We start from the raw sequence: 21,506 nt of genomic DNA, 5'->3' as shown, positions 1-21,506 counted from the left end.
GTGAAAATAATTAAATGAGTAAGTTGTAGGTATGGTGGAAGTTAAGTGCCAGGAGCAGAAGGAAAAGAACAGAAGTACGAGGGAGATCAAGAGTGCTAGGGGATGTAGGGTGAGCAGATGTCATATTACACAGGGCTGGTCAGGGTGGGCTCACTGAGCAGGCGATCTGAGCAAGCACTTGAAGGAAGAGAGAGGATTAGCTAAGTCACTGTCTTGGGCTAGAGCATCACAAGCAGAGGATGGGATACTGAGTTTCACAGAGTCAAGTCAGGGATGACTCCACATTTTTGGCCTGAGAAATTGGAAGGATACCTTATGTTGAGATGGGCAATTGGTTTGCAGATGAAGCAGGTTTTTTTGAGGGGGGGGGAGATCAGCAATTCACTTTAGGACATAGTAAGTGTGAGATATCTATTAGACCTCCAAGTGGAGATGCCAAAGATACAATTGAATATATGGATTTGGAGTTTGGAAGAGAGGTCTTCCCGGAGATACAAATTTGAGATTCAATATAGATGAATTTTGAAAGCCTTGGAACTCTAAGAACCCAACAAGTGAGTGGGTACAGATACAGAAGACAGTAGGACCAAGACCTGACCCCTGGAACTCTCCAATCTGAAGAGGTCAGACAGAAGACAAAGAACCAGCAAAGGAGACTAAGAAGGCCAACCAGTGAGGTGTTCTAGAAGCAAAGGAATGGGATATTTTAAGGAGGAGTGTACTCGGAGAGTCAGTATTCTCATCTGTAAAATAATTCAGCCTACTCACGGGGTGATTGAAAGGACCATATCAGATAACTTACGTAAAGCACACGATGCCGGCCTGGCACATGACAAGACCTACCCTTGTCATTCATGGTTAGTAGTCTACATTATCCTTCCAGACCCCAACCTGGTATAATTTCTGGTGAGTGAATTTCTACCAGAAAAAACCTATTTCATGCAACTATGAGCCTGGGGAGACCTCTTTTATCCCCTTGATCTACTAATGCAGCTGCTTTTTTTTTTTTTCCTTTACTCTTTTAATCCTCCAGTAAATAAAGATTTTTCTGGTTGATTACTGTGTTACTTTACTAGGGCTGTCATAATACAGTACCACAAACTGAGTTGCTTAAATGACAGAAATTTACCTTCTCATGGTTCTGGAGGCTGGAAGTCCAAGATCAAGGCGTCAGCCCAGTTGGGTTCTTCTGAGGGCTGTGAGGGAAGGATCTGGTCCATGCCTCGCTCCTTGGCTTGTAGGTGGATGTCTTCTCTTTATGTTTCTTCACATGGAGTCTTCCCTCTATGAAAACCACTGTGTCTCAACTTCCCCTTTTTATAAGAAATATGAATTTTGAGGGGACACAATTCAGCCTGTAGCAGTTACCTTGCCAGTAACTTCTTTCTGCTGCTACTTCTACCCCACTTCGCTCTCTGCCAATGCTTAGTTTGAAAAATCTCCAAATTCTCTGTAAAACTCAGCTACTTGCTCCCCATCCCTTTTCCTTTCTCAGAAGTTCGGGGGCTGATCTATCTTCTGCTCTTGAGCTCCTGTTACCTTTTCTGAGTCCTTGATCTGTCGAGGGGAAATTTTATCACTAGTTGGCTGTTCTTATATTTTTGCTGTGCCTGTCTTGGCTTTTGAATGAATTCCAAAAATAATCCTTTGTAACCTGTAATTTTATCTCCATGTTGTCTTTGGATTTTCTCCACATTGCTGGAACCATGACAGAAGATTCTCAGCGTAATTCCAATCGGCATGTATTTATGACAGATCCAAAAAGGCTATTTATCCTTAGGCAGATGTGTCTGTAACTTTGAATCTCTCAGTGCTTTTGGACATAGCAGGGAATTCATAGATTAAACTGGCTTTGGAATGCTATATATATTAGTTTACTTTATTTCAGTTCAACAAATATTTATTGAGCATCTACTATGCCTCAAAACCTGGAAATATAACAGTTCATTAGATGTAGTCGCTGACTGCTAGAAGCTCATGGTGGAGCAGAGAAGACACATGTAGATCCCTTATTAAGACAGTGTGACTAGTAATATACAAATGTTTGGCTTAAAATACTAGGGGAGCTAATGCTGCTAAGGTTTGAATTTTACTTCATTTTAGAGAGTACCTTGAAAGTTCTTTTTTCTTGAAGTTTCATCATGGCTGTTGGTCCAGAGTATTAATGATAATTTGACTTGACTTCATGGCTTTCTAGTGCTTTTAGGATACCTTTAAAATCCTCAGAGAGGACTATGGGGGCCTGGTCCCTGCCCACCTCCCCTGCCTGAGCTTGAGTTGCCCTATTCCTAGGACAATTTTTCTTACAAAGCTGGTGGTCTTTCATTAGGCCACGTCTACATACTTTCTCCCTCTTCAAGATCTGAGCACTGGCTTCTGCCTGGAACATCTTCGCCCAGCCCACTAGGCTAATCCCTCTGCTTCCTATGGCCTTCAGATTAAAAGTCACTCCTTAAAGAAGAGCTTTCCTGCATTCCCCAAATCTCCTTCCTTGTGTCACAATCACATCCTGAGATCGTTTGATCTTCTACCTTTATGGCTGCAGAAACATTTTCTGAAAATTATATTTGGATGTAGCTTACAAAATGTTGATTCTGTGCTACATTTATATTCGTCCTGGTTTTTTTAATAGACACTAAATTAAGATAAAGAAGACAAAGGTAGTCACCTGAAAATAAGTTAACACTTTGAAAGCATTACACTTGCACTTCGAGTAGGCATAACTAAGCAAGTGATAGTATCCGTTTGGGATGACATGGGTCCCAGGCAGCAAATAAGTTTTATCTCATATCGGTTCTGAAAGATTGTTGGTGGCTGCCTGGGGCGTTCTGTTGAAGATTCTGCATGAGTCACTCTCTTGCTTCAGAGTGAAAAAAATGTCCTAATTGATTAGCAGTATCTCCTGTGGGCATAGAGAAGAGAGGCAGCACATGTCTAGATGGCCTGGGAACTGGATTAGCTTGCTAGATGAATGAAAAATCTTCTTTGTATTTTCAGCAGATGCTGAACAAAAGTTTTTCCTCATTATTTTATATTTTTGCATAATTTACACACCGTAAAATCCACACTTCAGGATGGTAGAGTCCTGAGTGTTCTGACAAACGTATACAGTCGTGTAACCCCTACCACATAATCACAATACATAGGAGTTTCATTACGCCTCCAACTCCCCTGCGCCCTTCTGTAATCAACTCTTCATCTCACTCCTAGCTCTTGGTAACCACCGATCTCTTTGCTAATCCTTACAGTTTTGCTTTTGCGAGAATCTTATACAAATGGAATCAAAAGTATGTGGGCTTTCGAGTCTGGCTTTTTTTTCACTCAGCATAACGCCTGTTGAGTCATTCATATTGTTGCATGTGAACTGAGTTTTAATGCAAGTTTGTCCAAAAAAAAATCTATCAATGAAATAGATTTTCATTTACCTATTTAAGTATTTATTCAACAAATATATGATCGTTAATATGCTTAGAAATACAAAGAAGTGTCAATAAGCATGATCTTTTCCCTTTCCAAATATCTACCTGTCCTCTGTCTATTATTTATGTATTTTTAAATCTATATCTCAAGGTAAGTTATATGAGGGCTTAAAGACAGTCGGTTCTGAAGGAGTTCAGAGGAGGGGGGAAATTCATTTACAATTTGGAGGTGTTTCATAAATTATATAGCATTGCAGTGAGCTTTGGGGCGTGGCTAGGACATTCCTTCAGGAAATGTCAGACATCACTCTGAAGTTATCAAAGTATTCTCTTTTGCTTCTCAGGGGTTAATCAAACCTTTCTTACGTCTAGCCCAACGTATAGCTATGCACAAGCAGGAAAAAGAATGGTGTGGAAGCTGAGATTTTATCTTTTTTTAACTCTAACATTGACTAACCATATACTAGTCATAAAGTTCAATGCAAGGTGCTCTGGGAAATATAAAAAATAAACAACACAATACTCTTATCTACTTGATTTATTACTTATTTATACCCCCACTTCTCTTTATTCTCGCCCCATTTTTCCATTTTCTCTCTTCCTATCTTGTTTCATAAACAGAGGACAGCTTCCCAAAATGCATGGGAAATAAATCATTGAAAATGTTGGGACACAGAGGTAATATGGGTCAGAAAACAGTCCCGAGGTACACTTACCTACCTCTCAGGAGTGTATGCCAAATGGTTTTGTAGAGACCAGAGATGGGCCGCAGATTGGGCTGCACATTTTCTGGAGACTCAAGTAAATAAAGAAATAGACTCAGTTAAAAGATCCATATTGTCCACAAGATAAAGACAAACCAGTTCTTAAAGGTTTTCATCTTGCTGACCTGAGAAGAATTTCCTCCCTTGGGTTTTCACAAAGAAAACACTTTTTTTTTTTTTTTTTTTTTTTTTGCGGTATGTGGGCCTCTCACTGCTGTGGCCTCTCCCGTTGCGGAGCACAGCCTCCGGACGCGCAGGCCCAGCGGCCATGGCTCACGGGCACAGCCGTTCCGTGGCATGTGGGATCCTCCCGGACCGGGGCACGAACCCGTGTCCCCTGCATCGGCAGGCGGACTCTCAACCACTGCGCCACCAGGGAAGCCCAAGGAAACACTTTTTGATCCAAAGAATAACATCCTGGACTCCATCCCAGCAATAAATAGAAGAGCGAAGTTTGCTGGGTTGCTTCTTACAGCATCCCTCAATGCAAGCTGGTATCGGAACAACAAGCAAAGTTCAATACTGTGAAGTAAATTTGACAACAGTCAGAATGATGCCATCCAGATACACAGCTCTCAGATGGTGTGATTTGATCCAAGGGTAAAATTTATCATTTATAGAGAATAGATGAGTAGCATGTCCTTCAGGCACTCCCCCATAAATATCTATTCTCGTAAATAGGATTTTGATAGGATTTGGACAACGGAGAGTTATCTGACTAGTAACTGGAGCACATCTTATTCAGTGTTTCCATTAAGAGCTGGTGTGTGCATTTGGACAGTGATCAGACAGAAGGTAGGATAAGATTGTTTGTTAAAAATCAAGGAGACTGTTTAAAGCATGTTTAAACAGAGGTTATTCTTCTTTGGCACTTACTCTAGAACAGGGCAGTGTGCTAAGAGCTTTAAATGTATCCTGTTATTTCAATAGTCTATAGCATTCCTATGTGCTAGCTTCTATTTTTATCCCCAATTACAGAAAAGCAAACTAACATTTAGGGGAGTTCAGTGATTTACTCAGGATTACACAGCTTGTAAGTAACAGAGCCAGGATTCAAAACCAGGTCTCTCTGGAAGCAGAGACTGCATGAATCTTTGTTCTTGTTTTTTGTTTAAAAACATTTTAGACATGGAGGATGTAAGTTATATATTAAACTCCCATGTTACTATTGCCCAGCTTTTGACATAAAATATTAGGAATAAAGTTTATACCCCTGCACACTCTTCCCTGGTCTCATTCTCCTGTTGCCTATACCCACCTCCAAAGATAGCCACTATTCTTGAAACTGGTATCATTCCCATGCATGGCCTGGGGCAAAGAGTCACTCTTACATCTCATGTGACTTTGCTGTGCCCTGCCTGACCTTCAGGTGAGAAATCAGTTTATAATTATCTCGAAAACAACCCTAATTTACATAGAAACACAAGGTATTTTGCATAGTTTAATGAGTTTTCCAAGGATGTAACTGCTATGGAGTTTTGTTTTGTTTTGTTTTTTAAACACTTTGTTTGGTTCAGAATGTTACCAAGTATTCACCATTTTGGAAAATCATGTCACCAACAGCAGTTCCCCTGGTAGCACTTAAGTTGCCCATTCAACATGCCTGTTGTCAGTCTGCCTTAGTAACTGCTGTATTTGTGATGGTTCTGCTAGTTTGGAGTATTTCCCATGGAGAGGGGGAAAATATTTGCAATCAAATATTGCAAATCATAATTGTAAGAATATATATACAGGTATATAAAGAACTCCTACAGCTCAACAACAGCAATAACCAAACAACCCTATTAAAAATGGGCAAAGGGGGGCTTCCCTGGTGGCGCAGTCATTGAGAGTCCGCCTGCCGATGCAGGGGACACGGGTTCATGCCCCGGTCCGGGAAGATCCCACATGCCCTGGAGCAGCTGGGCCCGTGAGCCATGGCCGCTGAGCCTGCGCATCCGGAGCCAAAAAAAAATGGGCAAAGCACATTTGCATAGACATTTCTCCAAAGAAGAGACTAATAAGCACATGAAAAGATGCTCAACATCGTTAATCATTAGGGAAGTGCAAGTCAAAACCACAGTGAGATATCACATCATACCCATTAGGATGGCTATTATCAAAAAAGCAGAAAATAAGTGTTGATGAGAATGTGGAGAAACTGGAACTCTTGTGCATTGCTGTTGGGAATGTAAAACGATGTATCTACTGCAGAAAATGGTATGTTGGTTCCTCAAAAAAATTGAACAGAATTACCAATAATCCAGCAATTCCACTCGTGGGTACATACCTAAAAGAATTGAAAGCAGGGACTCAAACAGACATTTCTACACCCATGTTCACAACAGAATTATTCACAAGGCCAAAAAAGAAAAGCAACTCGGGTGTCCATCAATAGATGAATGGATATACAATGGAAGAGTATTCAGACTGAAAAAGGAAGGAAATTCTGACATGTACAATATGGATGAACCTTGAAACATTATGCTAAATGAAATAAACCAGTCTCAACTGAATAAATATTGTTGGTTCCACTTAAATGCGGTACTTACACCAGTCAAATTCACAGAGACAAGAAAGTAGAATGGTGGTTGCCAGGGGCTGGGGGAGGGAGGAATGGAGGATTATTGTTTAATGGGTGTGGAGTTTCAGACTGCGAAGATGAAAACGTTCTGGAGATGGACAGTGGTGATGGTTGCACCACAGTCTGAATGTACTCAGTGCCACTGAAAATAGTTAAAATGGTACGTTTTATGTTATACATATTTTACCACAATAAAAAATTAGACTTTCTTAAAAAAAAGATAAAGTGCTTAAATATTGAAATGATATTTTATTATACTCTGTTTCCTTTTAAAATTACAGTTAGGTATCATGTTGATTTTTAAAATCTATCCTTTATTTATTTATTTATTTTTGGCCGCACTGCGCGGCTTGCAGGATCTTAGTTCCCCGAGCAGGGATTGAACCCATGCACTCGGCATTGAAAGCGCGGAGTCCTAACGGCTGGATCGCCAGGGAATTCCTTCATGTTGATTTTTTTTAATGACTTTGTAAATATCTTGAATGGAAGAATCAGATAGTGTTCTAGAATTACCTTTCCTTCTCCGTAGATTTAATGCCCTTCAAAGGAAAATGTTTCTACCCCCAAGGGAAAGCAAAATTCCCTTCTTATTCTCCATCACTTACTCAAAATCGTGCCACAATTTAGTTTGGTTCACAGCAGAGCCTTGATTCTCCGGTTTATGTTGACTTCTTGAAATTATGTGTGTAGGAAAGTTGTATTATTTATGAATTTCATAAGGATAGTAACGAGGGTGTTATAAACTATTTATTATCAAAAGAACACATTTGACCTGATAGGATTGCGAACTGTCACTCTAGGACAGATGGTTGGGAGTGGAATTTCTGATAATAGTGCATGCACATCTTCAAATTTACTTGGAAAAAAATATTTTTTATAGAAATTTAAAAAAATCAAGCTACCTGCAGTGTTTTAGAGGGCCTGTTTATTGTTTCACACCCTCACCAACACTTGGCATCGTCTGATTTCTGCTGATCTATGTGAAGAATGTGAGTCGGGCTCCAATTTCATTTCTTAACTATGAAAAATCAATAGACCCAGCCCCATTTATTGACTGATAATCAGCCCTCATTAATTCACAAATCTGTGATTATTACATATAAAATTGCCTTACACATGTAGATTTGCTTCTAACCTTTCTGTTTCGTCCCACTGTTCTATTCAAGTATCCTGTGGAAATATCCATCTGTCCTAATTATCATAGCTTTATAATAAGTCTTTATAAAACTGATTTTTTTTTCACCACTAATATATATTTCCTCCAAAGCAGTCTAATATTTAGCAACATAGCTTTATGGCAAGCCTCTGGGATAAATTAGTTGTAAATTACACACGGGTAAATCGCTCTTGGAATTTTGAATAAAAGTGTTGGAGATAATCCAAATAAGAGGACGCAAGTCTGCCAAAGGTGATGATTTTTAGTTGAAAGCAATGGATGTCAAGCTTTCTTTTTTGATTTGACAATGATTAGATTACCAAACTGTCCACTGAGACCACTGTTAGTAGTTGATATTATAACAAGATCAATGTGTATAAAAGTACCCTTCTAAAGTGGGTGGCTTTGAAAATACCCCTCTCCTATTGAGCAGGGGTTGGCCAGCACAGTGCTGACCAGTGACCACGGACTCCATTTCTCTTCTGCACTCACAAAACACTTGAAGCCAGTTTTAATGAAAGAAATAACCCTTCTTCCTGTGAGCAGGTAGGAGATGAAGGTGGTGACCACGTGTTGATTTTTTCAAATGACCTGTGATTCCTACAAATGGTGGTAAAGAAAGATCTGGTGATGAGTGGCTTCTGGGCCCATAATGATCAGTTAGTTTGCCATAATTAGGACAATTATCATAGCTTTTTGATGCTTAACCAGAAAGAGAAGTGATCCTGTTTGAAGGCAAAGGCAATGCTTATTTGACCCTTGAACAAATGAATTTCCTCTACAGTAAGCCACAGAGAATGTCACAATTATAATAAACTGCAATGCCCCTGTGCCTTTGGGTATATGGAATATATTCTATTTAATAATAATAATATGGTAAATGAATGAATATATATATGAACACCTGACTCTCCATCACTTTATTTCCCTTAATGCTGTCTTTGCTTACAAGATAACACACTTCAGGGGAAAACTGCAAAGACTATCCAGTGAGGACTTTCTCAGTGTAATTTCCAGGATTTTTATCATGCAGCCCACAGATGTTTTGGCACTTTCAGTGGTAAAATTAATACGAGGGAAAAAAAACCTCTTTTTATTTGTGAAAAATATGTATTTCACAAAAAGGAAATGTATGGCTTATGATTTTTCTTAGAAATTCTGTTCCTTTATAAGTCATGAAAACCCTGAAGCCTGTATGAGCACCACAAGGAGAGTATGCCTCAGTCCATCTTGGCTAAAATGCCATTCACGGAGTAAAGTTATCTCACCACTGTAGCTTCATGGTATTTGTGATTACAGTCGGCCTTCTGTATTCGTGGGTTCCGCACCTGCGGATCCAACCAACCACGGATGGAAAATATTTGGAAAAAATTCCAGAAAGTTCCAAAAAGCAAAACTTGAATTTGCCGCACGTAAGCAACTATTTAGATAACATTTACATTGTATGCAGTATTAGAAGACTCTAGAGATGATTTAAAGTGTATGGGAGGAGGGGCATAGGTTACATCAAATACTATGCCATTTCATATAAGGAATTTGAACATCTGCAGATTTTGGTATCCTGGGGGGTCCTGGAACCAATCCCCTACAGATCCTGAGGGACAGCTGTATTTACATTCATTACGTTTACCTTCTGTGGTCATGTTGTGTTGTGTTTATCCCACATAAACAAAAGTGGATTAGTGACTCATATAGTGATTCACTGAGGTATAAAAATAGTATAAAGAGACTTCCAGTTTTAGCTCTAATATGTCAAGAGTCTGGAAATTGTCACCGTCATCCTTAAAAAAAGAAGAAGATAGACAAATGAAGAAATCAGTGACTTTCCCTGGATCCATCAGAGAGCGGAGATCTCAGGGCAAACTGCCACCCTGAAACCTGGTGAGTCAGGTATGTCCTGGGAGACACAGTAACTGAGATCTGCTTCCTTGGAGCAGGAGTTACGAGCCGTAGACTGGCAGGAATATTTAAATGATCAATTTGACACATTGTTGGAGGTTGAGTGTGGACTCGCTGTGAGAGTGAGAGATTCATGGGGGCCACCATCCTAGGGCTCCCCTACACTTTCATGGGTCTTCCTGGGAATCTTGCCAGATTTCTCATGGTGAAGATCCAACAAAGATCCCTCATGACCCTCCCAGAAGGAGGGAAAGATAAGCTACCGTAAAACCCGCTGAGGGTCTTCTCAGTCACAAAGGCCCACTCTCCAGGGCAAAGGACTGTGCCTGAACACAGTTCTGAAATTTGGGGAAAAAGAATTTCTCACCACTCCAGCCCCCTGAGGGAAGCAAAAAGCCAAGACGGGATAGGGCTCTAAGGAAACAGAATGTTGTGGTTAAAGAAAGGAGTCGAGGTGACTGGGCAGGAGGGGAGGAGTGGGGCTGGGGGACGCCCTGCTATAGGAAGAGGAATAGAAATATTTGTGAAGACCCAGCCCCAGGGCAGCCCCACTAAGAGGCTGAGATCTAACTGGGAGATTACACAGTGCCTTTCTCCGTTCCCCTACACCCTACTGCCACATTAGTAGGGCTCCAGCATCATAACCATGAGTTAACAGGTGCAAGACACAGCATCTGTACATAGCCAAGAGAGGAGACAAAAAACAAGAACCCTAGAGGAATTTGAAGCCTCTGGTACCTGAAACTACAACAAATGCTGAACACAGCCTGACACTCCTAGCCAGCTTAACAAAACCTAAAGACCTATCTACCTGGTACAACATGTCTGGCTTTCAAAAAAAGCCAAAGGAAATAACCACTGTCTGAATAGACAAAGTGATCCTGAAAACCAGGCTCGGATATGAAGTATCAGATAAGGAATTTGAAACAACTATAATTGGAAACTATAATTCCCTTTCTTTAAGGGAAAGAAAAATCAAAGGAAAGTGCTAGAAATAAAAAAACACTCTAACAGGGGTGATGGGTTCATCAGTAGGCTTGACACAATAGATAAACATATCAGTGAGCTTGAAGGTAGGGTGAGGGGACTAGCTGCTGACTTAAGTAACTGGAGATTAGTGGCATCTGTAAGATTAAAGGCAAAGAAATGGTATATAAACACTGTATTCTAGCTGGTAACGTTTTTGTTTCCCCACAAGGGTACAGATGAACAACTCTGTAGCCACTACACATGCATACTGGAGTTGAGCAATTAAAGACATGGATGGCGGCTGGTGGGAGCCAGGGCTTCCACTGTTGGAATGGGAGACTACAGACCAGCATGAGGACCATGCCAGAATGATCCATGTGGCATTGGGTTAGAGTTCGAGACACCATGTTTAGCTTAATATATTTGCAGACGGGTACATATCAAAATAGTTATACATATGCATATATACATAGCTTAGTGTACATACTTATCTTTCCTCCCTCTGTCAGGTGCGAAGGCCCGGAAGCCATGACACTTCAGTGACACTGCGCACTCTCAGTGCCCATATCTCGGTTTCTAACACCATTCTCCAATAAAAGGAGTAAAGCCTCCTTAAAGAAATGGCTGCTTCTTAGCTGTTGCAAGAAATATACAAGATGATCCTGTAGCATCTTGCAGTGAAGGAAAATGAGGAATTGCTCAGAGAAACCCCAATGAAATGGGTATGTCAAAGGCACAGGAGCCAAACAAAAGGGCCCCCAGTGGCCAAAGCTGGAACAATTTGAGTGAAAAATAAATAAAGGAACATTGAATTATCACTCAAAGTATAAAGTAAACATCCACGAGCCCGTTCTGATATAAATAAATGATTGGAGAAATAGATAAATGGGAGACAATAGAAAATCTTTTGTGCAGAAGAAATTCCAAATAACTTACGTGGATAGTCTCCATAAAAGGAGATGGGACATAAGTTCCCACATTTTAAGTACAGGCTGTGCATTGCGACTTCCTTCTAAAGAGTACAGTAGGAAAAGGAGTAACTTTACGGTGGAAACGCCTGGAAACACTCCCTCAGCCAGATGATCAAGGTTAACAACCACAGTGATAAGCGATGTCACGTTAATAGCATGAATTCTGGATATGGTGTGATGAGAATAGCATTTTACCTCTGTGGACTTCCTCCCCCAAACCCATAACCCTGGTATAATTATGAGAAACGCATCAGACAAACCCCAGTTGAAGAACATTTTACAAATTACCTGACCGGTACTCTTTAAAATTGTCAGGGTCATAAAAGACAAGCAAAGCCTGAGAAACTTGACACCAACAAGAGGAGCCTGAGGAGACATGACAACGAAATGTAATGTGGCAAAACCTAAGGAAATCTGAATAAAGTGTGCACTTTAGTTAACAATTATGAATGAACATTTGTTCATTAGTTGGGCCAAATGTACCATAGCAACGAAAGATGTTGGCAGTAGGGGAAATTGGGTGTGTAGTATATGGGAACTGCCTGTACAATCTTCACAACTTTTCTGTAAATATAAAGCTATTCTTAGAAAAGGTTATTAAAAATAGTAATGAAAAGGATAATGGAAATACTACAGGTCTCAAAATAATATCATAAAAGTAAATAGTAACCAAGACTCTATGAATTCAATAATTGTGGACAAGCCACTGAAAAATGAGAAGGTGAACAAGAAGTATGATGGTGACTCTCTGAAAGTAGGATTTTATTGCACTGGCACTCCAGTGGATTCCAATCTCCTGTGCTCCATCTAAGGTCTGTCACAAATGGTGGTATGAAGCCATCAAAGCTTTTGTGTCATTGGCAAACTAAGCCTATGGCCTTTCACTAAATTAATTGAATGTTTAAAGAACAAGCACAAATGAATATATTCCAGTCTGGTGTATGTGGAGCTTATTTCTAAAGGGGAATAAAAAAGGCTAACATTACAGAGGCATCATTCAAGGCTGCATCTCTGATAGCAAAAACAGGTACAAGTCACACCATTGCTGAGAATCTTGTAAAACTAGATGCAAAAGTAATGACAAATCTTATGCTCCCAGAGAGAAAGCAGAACAAACTACTGGCAGCATTCCTTCCGGAGAAGATACTCCTGTGGTTGTAGGTTCTCAATGGATAACACGTGGAACCACTACTATTCTCTGGCTTGTAAGCCAAGTGACATTCACATTATAGTTGCACAAAACCACTGATCTGCTGAGTATAAATAGATTCCTGGCCTATGCATGTTATGTAGGAGGGAGATATGTTCAACATCTTTTCCTATTGATTACTGAAAACTCATGTTATGGAAGATATAATTTTTATTGAATTAATCATGACTTTGTGAGCCCTGCTGGAGACTGCAGAGTGTGCCAGAGTCAGGTAGGGTCAGTGGCTGCAGCCAGGTCAGATCCTTGTCCTTAACTAAGAGAGGTCACGCTTGGATGTCAACCCAGATGTCTGCCACGCTTAGATGTTAGCCACTGACAGGCTTTGGTGATCAATAACATTCCCTCTAACCTTGATTCAAGGTTGAAGGAAATTGTATAAATTACGCAGATTATAAAATAATGCATTTTGGGATTATGTCTTTGCAGCAAGCAGTGTGATGGCATGAGCCGTGACAACGATACTCTCCTAACGTGTGCTAGTCACAGAGAGAAAGATGTTCACAGAAGCTTTTTTGCTTTGTTTTTGTTATATTGGCTAATTAGTTTTGCAAAGGTAATTTTTGCACGTGGTGAAAAATTTGAACTGTCCAAGAGGGTGTATAGAGAAGAGTCTGCATTCCTCTCCCTAGTCTCCCTTCCCTAGGGGCAACCACTACTACTACTGCCATTTCCTTCCTGTAAGTTGTTGGCATGAAGGAAGGGGTAAAGGCTTGTTGCTTGTGACTTCTTGTTAAATACATCAGGTGGAACGTATTTTTTAAATCACATTTCCCTCCTGAAACCCCTCAGAAGTAAAAATACAGGGGTCAAAAAGGCATGGAACCCAAAGAACAAAGAGATTGGGAAAGAAAATAGCAGTAGCACGAATTTTGAAAGCCAGAGAGCAAATGGGCGATAGCAAATTGGCCGGGACCGTTAGCTTTGCAGAACTCCAGAATCTCAGAAACGGAGGTGTCAGACACATCCGAAAGTGGGAATGCAGTGACAGCTGAAAATCGGAGACACGGTTAAAGTTCTGTGTAAGATGCAGTTAGGTAAGACTCCCTCCCAAATCTCTGCTGCCAGGTGACACCATCCAACATTCTGGAAGAACATTAGGGGTTTCCTTCTTAGAGAGTTGAACCAGAGGGATTCTGGACTCAGAGAGTCTAAGAGTAGCTGTGGATAGGGTACCTTACTGAAAATAGGGGAAAAAATAGAAACATATATATTGAATGATCAGATCATTCCCCTTGGCTTGTGGAAGGCTGCCGATCAGGCTCCACTTTCAGGAAGTAGATAGCAAAATCATTTCTTAGGAACGTGGCTTGACCAAGAAGAAAGATATTCTGAAATCAATAGTTGAGAATCTCTTAACCAAACAACATTAACCAGATTGCCTTAGTCAAAAGCTCTACTCAGGCACACAGATTCCTATTAGGTTAGTAGTGCCTCGGTACTGAGGACAGCCAAGACCTGTAGAAAAAAACCTCTTTCATGAGGGACGTGATAGAGCAGAAGAGAAGACCCTCAGAGGAAGCAGAAACAACCTTGGCAGAAGAACTGAACCTTAAAAGTCCTTTTTTTTTAATGTCTATGGACACATAAGAAAAATATTGTACAGTAAAACAGAAACAGGTTGCTATTTTTAAAGAAAGGAACGTCAAGTGAGAAAAGTTTTGGGGAGTTAAAAATATGATAGAAGATGAAAAACTCACCATAGATTTTGGAAGATGATGTTGAGAGACTCACTCACAAATAGAGTAAAAAGATAAAAGAAACAAGAAATATAGGGGATCGGTTGGCAGGGTTAAGAATAGCAGAGGACAGAGAAAATGGATGGAGGAATTTTCGGAAGAAGTATTTCAGTAGAGTTTTCCACATCTGAGGTGTATGCGTTTCCAGATTGAAAAGGCAAGCTCAGTATCTATCTCAATGGATCTTTAAAAAAGAAAAAATAAAAGATCTACCATCATGTAATTTCAGAACACACGGGAAAGGGAGAGGATGCTGTAAGGTGAGACGGGGGGAGGGAGGGAAGGAGAAAGGAGAGAGCAAACAAACAACATTGTTGATGTAAAATACACTTTCTTTTTTAACTGTGTGGGGAAAATTGTGGTAATTTAAAAATTTGAGTGAACATCATTGGCTTGAATGTCGACCAAACTTACTCATTAGAAGGTCTATGCTGGATGTCATTTAGTCGGTAGAAACACTGCATCCTATCGGCCAGCATCCTTTCTGATGGGCCACATGTCTGTTCTGATTGGTTGCCGGCTTTTGTTTTCCTTCACGTTGTTTCTTTCCATGGATACCATAAACATAGCTCTAGTAGAGAGGCTCCCACTAATAGGTCAGAGTTTATCAGCAGCATTTGGCAATATATACAGTCAGAACAACCACCCCTCCCACTTTTTTCAGGTGCCAGGATTTACAGTGGTGATGTGGAAAGCAGAGATAGCAGTGGCTCCTTTCCTGCTTGGGAACTTTACAAATTATTACTCCCCTTTTTTTTTCTTCCTCACTTGGTAGTTATATTAAGTCTCTGGGGAAATGAAAAGCCAGTCTTCTTTGAAAATCAGATGGAGAAATTCTGTCCTAATGCACTAACAGCTCTCCCCTCCCTTTCTGAATGATTCCAGACCCTCCGATCCCCTCTGGAGGGTTTGAGATAGAGGCGGCAGGGAATTATGCATCTGGTTTATTACCCTTGGGAGACTTGGCCATCAGAGGCTCCCGTGTGAAACAATCCTATATAGGAAAACAAATGAGATTCTGCTTGGTGAAGCTCAGTTGAGCAGTGAAGTGGTGGGACTGAGCAGATATAGGGCTTGGTGTGCTGAGGGCTTAGTGGGAGCGCCTACGGAAGGGATGGTAGAAAGACGATGCTCAGATATTTGAATACTTAGCATGTAGAGGGGGAGTCAAGCCCCCTTTTATGGTCTGACTCCAAAAGGCAGAAGCGGGTCTTACAGGTGGATGTAAACTCAGTGGGCAGCAGAACGGAGCTAAGAGCGTGGCCTCTGGAGTCAGGTAGCCTGGGATGGAGTCCCAGCATCACTGCTTACCAGCTGTTGACTTTGACCTTGGACCAGTTACTCAAACTATCTGGACTCCAGTATCTTCATCTGTCAATTGGGGTAATATTAGCATCCACTTACAAAATTATTCTAAGGATGACATCAGCGAACATATGTGAAAGATTACGACAGTGCTGGGCACGTAGTAGGCATCCCTGTGTTTTGGGGCTTAGAAGTGGCACTCCCTGAGAGGCAGCACAAAGCACAAGGTATGGAAGATGATTCTGACATCTGCTGCTCTCTGAAAATGTTGTTATCGTTGCAGTGGTCAAGCCGAAGCTGGCTGACAGCTTCATGGGGGTGGGAGAATGGGAGGGTTTGTGCAAAGCGCAGGAGGTAGGGTTAGAGAACTTTTCTAGTCCTTTCCACCTCCACTTGACGTGCTCAGGTCTGAGCCACGTGGTCTTTAGCTGGTTTAGCTGGGCTTGGAGCGCCAGCTTTCGGTTTGCGCCGTGCTCAGAGCCACTTATCAGAGGATCACCTGAGCTGCTACTCACTGCATGGCCATCATGGAATCTAGTCCTTGTATGCTTTGCTCATCTACGTCATGGGATGCAGACTCAGGAATGGAAAGCAAGAACGATGTTTTTCCTTCAATTCGCGCTCGGAGCAGAGCCAGCGGGTGTCCTGTGGGACATGAGAAACTCCAAATTTGGGGATGAAATCCATATTTAGAAAACAACAAAAACAAAAAACTTTGAGCAAGTTGCAAGGAAGGAACTGTGTGTCTCTCGGTGCTAGGAAGCATAAAGGCGCGAAGTACAATGTATTTTGACACAACCGACTCACAGGCACAAGCCCACATCTGGGCTCCATCTCTCGCACCCCAGCTGCGTGCAGGTGGGAAAATGCTCTTATGGCTGAAGACAGGCCAGCCGCAGGCGCCGGGATCCTTGGCCTCCCATCGAAAGCCTGGCAGCCGTGCGGTGGCCATGTTCAAGTGAATTTCATTCAATGTCTCGATACACAAAAATAACCATGTTATAATGGCTGCTGGTGGTAGCATTCTTTACTTTTGATTGCAAAACCCATGTGACCACATTAGAGAAAGTTTTCAGAACTGAAGGAAACACATCAAGTGAAATATCACAGGTCTCATACAATTTCTAAAATTTGTCTTTATTCTCTATCTTTTTTTTTCCCTGTGCTAATGAATATTTACACAGTTGTAACCAGCCTTTTTACTTAACTTTATAACATAAGAATGTTCCCAGGTTTCATCTTAAGTCTTATCACATATATTTTTTTAAAGCTACCCAGTACTATCTTATATGCACTCACTGTTTTAAATTACTGATTACATACTTTAAATTGCTATCAGTTTTGCAGTGTGGTAGTATTGCTAGTTTTAGCTCTTCCTGTTTTGTTTTGTTTTTTAATCATTTACTTACATTAAGTGGGATTCCTGGATCAAAGAGTAGAAATGTTTTTATTACTCTTAACATTTTTTTACTTAAAGAGCAATGCCCTTCCACCTAAATAGTGCGTTTAATATGTGTTTATCTCTTTTTTCTCCTCAGATCCCACTACCCTAGCAGAGGGAAAAGAGCACAGTGCATGTTTGGAAGACCCAAGGTAGAGACTGAACTGAACGAGGCAAGCTGCAGCCTGGTGGCGAGACGTGCAGCGAGGCCCAGCCGAGCCAGAAAAAGCAAACATCGGAAAGAAACAAGAGGCCACCACAGAACACGACAGCCTCTTGCGAAGGTACCATAATCTACTTAACCTTTCCCTGACGTGCAATGTTGTGATGGTTAATTTTATGCGTCCACTTGACTAGGTCACGAGGTCCCCAGATATTGGGCTAAACATTATTTCTGGGTGCGTCTGTGAGGGTGTTTCCAGAAGAGATTAGCGTTTGGCTCAGTAGACGGTGTGAGAGAATAGAAAATAATAGAACATATATATATATATGTATTGGTCTTTGTGCCCTAAACCCTTTAGAGCTCCTAAAACCCGTGTAAGTTGCTAAGTGATAAGAACACTAGGAGCATCTATTATTCCATATTTGTCTTTGATCTTGTCTCTGACACAGGGGCTCCTAAAACTTGTAAATTTCTAAGTCATCAGAGCACTAAGCTCGTCTTCTGTTCTATTGAGGTGACGCTGGGTGCACTCCTGGATGGGGGCCTCGTCACCGGGAAGTCCAAGCCATGGTTAGAAGCTTGGATTTTCAGTCCTCTCCCCGGACCCGCGCCCTGTCCTCTAGAGAGGGGAGAGGGGCTGGAAATAGAGTTAATAACTGATCTTGCCTGTGTGAGGAATCCTCCATAAAAATCCCACTTGTAGGGGGTTTGGGAGCTTCCAGGTTGGCGAACACATCCACTCCAGGAGGGAGATGCACCCCAGCCCTACGGGGACAGAGCCCTGTGCCTGGGATCCTCCCGGACCTCACCCTAGGTGTCTCTTCATCTCGTTGTTCATCTGTGTCCTTTATGATGCCCTTTGTTAAACTAGTAAAATGTAAGTAAGTGTTTCCCCGAGTTCTATGAGCTGCTCTAGTAAATTCATCGAATCTGAAGAGGGGGTCGTGGGAACCCCCGGTTTGTAGCCAGTTGGTCAGAAGCCCAGGTGACAAACTGGACTTGTGGTTGGCATCTAATGTGTGGTCAGTTGGGGCGGGGAGCAGTCTTGTAGGACAGAGTCCTTCACCTGTGGGATCGGACGCCATCTCCAGGTAGGTAGTGTCAGAATCGAGTTCAATTGTAGGACACCCTGCTGGGGTTGTGGATTGTTTGGTGGGAGGAAATGCACATCTCTGGTGACCAGAAGTGCTGTGAGTGTCCTGTGTGAGGAGTAGAGGAGACACACAGGAGGAAGGCTGAGTTTTTTCTAACTCAGGAGGAGGACTGGGTCGTTTTTCTAATGCACTGAGTAAAGCAGACAGCGCTCCCCAGTGTGGGTGGGCCTGACGCAGTCTGTTGTGGGCCTGTATTCAGGCTCTGTCCATCTATCCTATTGATTTGGTTTATCTTTTTTGTGTGTGTTATAAGCAATGTTTCAGTGACTACCCCTGAACATGCCAAGAGTGGACTTCCTGGGCCGTGCTCTTCAAGGGTTTTCTCAAGGTTCCTGATACACACTGTCAAGTTGTTTTGAGAAGGCCCGCCCCTCTCACACTGCTGCACACTGAGAGGTGGTGTCAGCATCCCTGAGTGGGTAGTGTTTCACATGAGAGCACGGGCACCATCAAAACCCTGACACTCCCCACTCCTCTCCACTTTGGGGTCCTCGGTGCTGCCTGCCCGTGGGGCTTTTCCAGTGCCTCTCATTTTTATCACCCCTCAGATAACCCGCTTTCCTCCGTCCTTCCCCAAATGTGTTTCATCAGGAGTCCAAGCCCAACTTGTAAATTAGCCAGCTATAGGATTTGGGGCCCGTCATTTAAATTCATTGGAATCCAGTTCTGTCATTTGCCAAGTGAGAGGATTTTACTACCTAATCTCTAAGGTCCTCTCAGTTACAGTTTTATTTATAATATTGAATAATTGAAAATAACCTAAATGTTCAACAACAAGGTTTGGTTAAGTAAGTCATGACATATCCAGATGGTAGAATACCAAACAGTAATTTTTTTTAATGTATTTTTATTATATCGCATGAGAACAACTCATGTTCATCATGCTAAGTGACAGCAGCATGACACTGTGCGATTCCAGATTTGTATGTACAAATCTTAGTGTGTAAAATTAAACAGAAACATACCGTAAGACTAACAGCGGTTCTCTGTATGATTGTATTATTGGTAATATATAATCATTAAAATGCATTTTCTTTCATGGTAAAAATCAGATACTGAAGTGGGATCAGCTTAAAGCTCCTTGGCCTCTGTGCAGGTTTTCTTGACCTTTAGGCAGGGTTAGGCCCTTTGTCCTGAGCTCCCACCGTATCTAGAACAAGCCTTTGTTACAGCCAACACTACCCTGCATCATAACTGCCAGCCAACGTGTCTGCTTCCTACTGAATTCTGAGGCTCCTGACGGCAGAGTTCTTGTCTTGTTTATCACTCTAGCATGGCGCCTGGCACTTAGAACACGCCAGGCACATGCTGACTAAATGTTGAAACAATTTCTGTGGAAACTATAGACCAAAGTGATCAGATTTAATTCTGAGGCTTGGTATTGCCCACTCCTTTTCAGGTTCCACAGTCAGTAACACAGGCATCTCAGATAATATTTTTCCTAAAAGCTTTGCCTACAACTTGGGTAAATTGCCACTGCGAGACGGGTGCTGCTTGGGTGTCTGGGTGGGAAAATTCCTTTGAGGGATGTGGAGACATCGGACAGCTCTACCTAGCGGCATCCAGCATTTGCGCATGCATCTACCTCCCTTACTGGGATTCCTTGCTCACCGTGCAACTTCCAAGTTGTAATTTGGCTTCCCGTGGAAATGTCAAAACAGTAAATGTGCTAGCTGGTCTGGAGGGCGTAAGAGACTGTTCCCTCGGGCAGTTGTGTTTCTCATGGTAAATTAATGAATTGGCAAAATTTGGATTCTGTTGACCCAGTGAGGTGCCGCCACCCTGTGAAAGTCCCTCGGCATGCTTCGTACCATCTATCTTATCTCCAGCAATAGTGGAGAATCAGAGGGGAGGGCTCGTTGTCCGGAATGCTAGGGAAAGGATACCCAGGGTGGAAGGGAAGCTGCCGAGGTAAACTTCGGACACAACTGGACAGCTGTGGACAAACCTTCAGGTTTGGGTACAAGAAAGTTTTGGTATGCATTAATTCTACGCGTGACGAGGAGACCAGGGCAAACTATGCTATGATCCATTATAGTTACACGTTAACAGAAAAGGCACTAAGATGTCCTTAGCCATTTACTCTCTAAATTGTTTCTCCTTGTGTCTGTAACTAATCTAATTGATATTCATGTTTAGCTACTGTATATATATGTCTGTATATATGTATACATATAGTTTTTAACAGAAAAGGCTTTTATTTATTTATTTTCAATTTTTGAATTTTATTTTAGTTTTTTATACAGCAGGTTCTTATTAGTTATCTATTTTATACATATTAGTGTATACATGTCAATTCCAATCTCCCAATTCATCACACCACCACCACCCGCCCCGCCGCCGCTTTCCCCCCTTGGTGTCCATACGTTTGTTCTCTACATCTGTGTCTCTATTTCTGCCCTGCACACCGGTTCACCTGTACCATTTTTCTAGGTTCCACATATATGCATTAATATACGATATTTGTTTTTCTCTTTCTGACTTACTTCACTCTGTATGACAGTCTCTAGATCCATCCACATCTCAACAAATGACCCAACTTCGTTCCTTTTTATGGCTGAATAATATTCCATTGTATATATGTACCACATCTTCTTTTTTATTTATTTGTTTATTTTTAACATCATTATTGGAGTATAACTGCTTTACAATGGTGTGTTAGTTTCTGCTTTATAACAAAGTATATCAGCTCTATGTATACATATATCCCCATATCTCCTTCCTCTTGTGTCTCCCTCCCACCCTCCCTATCCCAC

At 41.5% G+C, this 21,506-nt stretch overlaps 1 protein-coding gene across 6 annotated transcripts in view; it reads left to right on the top strand.

The window, feature by feature from the left end:
• Positions 1-21,506, top strand: part of ADPRM (ADP-ribose/CDP-alcohol diphosphatase, manganese dependent) — a 381,091-nt gene that overhangs the window by 204,950 nt on the left and 154,635 nt on the right. For all 6 annotated transcript variants that reach the window (XR_012328492.1, XR_012328489.1, XR_012328490.1 and 3 more), the window contains exon 7: positions 17,531-17,717. The gene's annotated coding sequence lies outside the window, so the exon portion shown is untranslated. The remainder of the gene's footprint in view (positions 1-17,530; positions 17,718-21,506) is intronic.

This window comes from Tursiops truncatus, chromosome 20 (assembly GCF_011762595.2).
Source record: "Tursiops truncatus isolate mTurTru1 chromosome 20, mTurTru1.mat.Y, whole genome shotgun sequence".
Lineage (NCBI taxonomy): Eukaryota > Metazoa > Chordata > Mammalia > Artiodactyla > Delphinidae > Tursiops > Tursiops truncatus.
Note: the sequence above shows the minus strand (reverse complement) of the source record. Positions and strands in the feature narration are given on the sequence as shown.